The following is a 4,095-nucleotide window of genomic DNA, read 5'->3' as shown; positions in this document are numbered from 1 at the left end:
ATCTGTAGAGACAGAGATATCTTTAAGGAACACGTTGCCTTGGATCGGTCGAGTTGGTCTTTGAAAAGCGTTTGTAACCGTTTTTTATAAAATGCATATGGGTAGATAGATGTTGTAAAAGTAGAATACAATGATCCACACAAACATGCCTCGAAATTGCGTGGTTTTCCTTTTACCTTGTCGACTAACACGTCGGCCATTTATGGGGGTCAAAATTTTGACTCCCATAAATGGCCGACCATGTTAGTTCGCACAGTAGAAGGAAAACCACGCAATTTCGAGGCAAACTTGTGTGGATCATTGTATTCTACTTTTACAACATCTTTCCAACCATATACATTTTATAAAAAACGGTTACAAACGCTTTTGTTTTGACCGACTCGTCCGATCCAAGGCAACGTGTTCCTTTAAACCATAATAAATAAATGGTTTTGCATTCACTCACTCACTTAGCATGGACCTTGAACAGAGGCTTTAGCACATTTTGTTTTTTCCAGTTTGTGAGTAGATAATTACATTCCTATTTTCCCTGATCTTGACCAAGATTTGTTTCGAATCTTGCCAAGCTAACTCCTGACGTCACAATGACGAGGTTAACTTATTGTGGTCTGGTTACTGCATCAAAACTTAGACGTTAAACAGATATTTGTAGTTACTAAAAGAGTGAATGTTTTTTACCAGCCTGGGTTTATATCCTCTTGTGTGAGTTTTGAGGAGTTCCCTTGTTGAGAAGATCATCTGAACGAACAGCAAACAATTATCAAGATACGTGCGTTCATTTTATTCTTCTCGACTCACCAGCATAGCGACAGTTATGTTTGACGTAAGCAAAATATTCCTAACAGCACAAGGAAATCTAACTCTTGCTGTTGTTCTTAAGTTCTATATTCCTTTAAAAGACATCCGGAGAATCTTAGAATGAAGTTATTCCATGAATGACCTTGTTAATCTCTTTTTGCCGTTTTCTAGTTGTAAAAGGAAACGATCCGTTCAGAACACCTGTCTTACCTACGGTAATAGGACACCGTGTCCGACGACGGCGTAACTCACCCGCAGGAAGGAACTCTTGATTTTCTCTATATCGGGTCAAATCAGTTTGTCACTCGTTTTTTCTTTACAAGTAAACGCGTCGTAGACTAGGCGCCACTCCAAGCTTGAAATAGTGACAAGATCTTGCCTGGAACGTTGGCAAAAGAAGAGACATGTCCAGTCTACAAGACATCTTATGCTGCGGGGGGGGGGGGGTAATTCCAGTGCGTCTTGACGTTGATCACATATCAAGCTCAAGAGAAAGTTTTTTTTAGGGATACCATTACTGACAGACAACCAGACAGACTGACTGACGGTCGGACCTAAGACGTAAGAAAATCATTCGTATGATAAGTTTGACATCACCGTGAACATTTCATAAACTCAACCCTAACAGCAGAGTGTTAGTATGACTACTGGGCCGACTTTCCTATACACGTCAGGACAGGCAGGAAGTCAATGTGTGACAATGTGATCTTCATCTCAACACCTCCTTACAGCTTTCTATGTTTTTATCTTCATATTCTAATAATAGTGATAGGAAACACATTGGAAATTGTGTTATGATTCATTCACGGCTAACGAGTTTAAGAAACTGTGCACAGCAGAGTGGATGATGAGCCAGTGCTTTTTGGCTGAGGTTTTTATTCAAGTTGTTGTTGTTGTTGTTGTTGGTTTTTCGTTTGTCTCTTGCTTGTTTGTTTCTTTGTTTTTGTATTTTTTGCTGTGATTTTTGCGTCTTACCATGCATTAACGAGGAGTCGAAATCGGGGAGCCATCAGTTCGCGCGAGAGCAGTGATCTCGCGAGAGCACTATCTCAGCGCGTGGGGCCGATTTAACGACTTGTCCACAAGTCTAGTCTTTAAGCTGTAAAGGCAAACACATCCACAGATGTTCATTGAAGATAACCAGTTGTCATAGCAACCTTAGTATCTCCAGGTAGAGTGGATCACAGAGCTGAGGATCTTGAATACTCTCGGAAAGAATGTGTCAACAAAGTTCCGCCATTTTAAAGCTGTCATTTGCCCATGCATTGCCGGGATACATAATATATAAATAACATCAATGTAAGGATTAATTTCTCTTTAGGCCTCTTAGCGTGATATAAAGATGAATAAGAAGTTCATGATGAACAATGTGCGATCTTCATCACATCTATCTTTAGATTTGAGAAAGCTCCAGGGTGAACCTGAAACTTATTGAATCTTTGAAACGATCACAGGGTGATTGAAATCGTCAAGACGTGTAGAAGAGAACGGTAGTTAATCCTTATCTGGGAAGAACCCTTTGGCATAAAACGAGTGTTAAAGGAACACGTTGCCTTGGATCGGACGAGTTGGTCTATAAAAAGCTTTTTAAACCGTTTGTTATGAAATGTATATGGTTAGAAAGATGTTTTAAAAGTAGAATATAATGATCCACACAAGTATCTCTCAAAATTGCACGGTTTTCTTTTTACGTCGCGAACTATCACGGTCGGCCATTTATGGGAGTCAAAATTTTGACTCCCATAAATGGCCGACCGAGTTATTGGACGAGGTAAAAAGAAAACTACGCAATTTCGAGGCATATTTGTGTAGATCATTGTATTCTACTTTTACATCATCTCTCTAACCATATGCATTTTATAACAAACGGTCACAAAACGCTTTTCAAAGACCAACTCGACCGATCCAAGGCAACGTGTTCCTTTAAGACGTGACTATTCTGCAGAATGAGAGGTCCATAAGTCTCATCTTGTCCCATCTTGTCTACCGTCTTGTAATTATACCTCTAGGAATGCCTTACGGTCCCTTATAGCTTTACTCCTATATGTGGAGATATAGTCTCTGTGTCAAGGAGTTTTTCATCAGTTCGTCGTTGCCTCCTAGCGACGCGTGGGTGCAAGATAAGAGCCCAAAGATCAATCAACCACAGCTTCGGGAAATAGTTGAACTCTCTAAAGAACTTTCTTAAAACCGTCGTCACATATTCCCAATTTGCACTTTTCAAAGTTAATCAGTTACCATTGTGTCAAGTTTGATGTTGATTTTTATGACATTTTTCCAATGCGTGGGGGTAAATTCATATGTTCAGTTAATCATGTTTTTCTTTACGGCAGCCTGGAATGACGCATGAGGAAATTGTGTTTTCTCTATAATTAGATATTTCGGTATATTTTGCAGACTTGTTTTGCTTCAGTCGCAATTATGTTGCCAAGGGAAGTGGTAATTTGTCCTGAGAACAACAATAGATTGCATACTGGGGGGTTGTTGAACTTGTTTGTTTGTTAATTACGTCGCTGTCGAAGTAGTTATGGAACAATCAGCTGTTTCTTTCTTTTTTTGTAAAAAGTTTGATTCTTCTTCATCAGAACCATTCTATCTGACCCCTTCAAATTGTTTAGACATGGTAACTGGAAATGACAGGACGAAATGATTGTTTTTTCACCATACACCAATGCGTGACAAGTAATAGGCCTATCACACTTGTAAGAGAAAGAACAATCCCGCAACTAATGACATTCTATTTTGATCATTGTGTTTGTTATTTTTCTGCCGTGGCGAGAAAAACAAAGCCGGAATCAGATAATACTGATGCGTCAATAAAGGGTACAGCTTTTCTCAGACCCAAACACAATTGTTCAATTACCAGTTATTTTGGTAACCATTTCAAAATAGTTACCTGTTTAGAAATGTTGTCTTGCCAATTCACAATGGTGTAAAAGGCACTGGACACTAGTTGTCAAAGACCAGTATTCTCACTTGTATTGGTGTATCCTAACATATCCATAAATAACACACCTATTGCAATAATTCCATTCTCTTGGCACCAATTTAGTTTTCAATAAATACAAAAAGTCCATCTTGCGGCGGTCAAACGAAAGAATCAGCGCTGGTGCGGGCAGGACCTCTTCAAATGCGTACGTTTTATATTGAAATGGTTCTCAGTAAGTTATGTATTTGTACCACTCAGTGGGACTTCGATCGAAGACTAAGTTTTGTCGAAAGTCATAATCCATGCATGTTTTTCTCCATTTTCGACGAACCTCTATATAAGAATAAACATCACTCAGGAATAACAAG

Source organism: Asterias amurensis, chromosome 3, assembly GCF_032118995.1.
Source record: "Asterias amurensis chromosome 3, ASM3211899v1".
Lineage (NCBI taxonomy): Eukaryota > Metazoa > Echinodermata > Asteroidea > Forcipulatida > Asteriidae > Asterias > Asterias amurensis.
The sequence above is the reverse complement of the archived record's forward strand: the minus strand, read 5'-3'. Positions refer to the sequence as shown.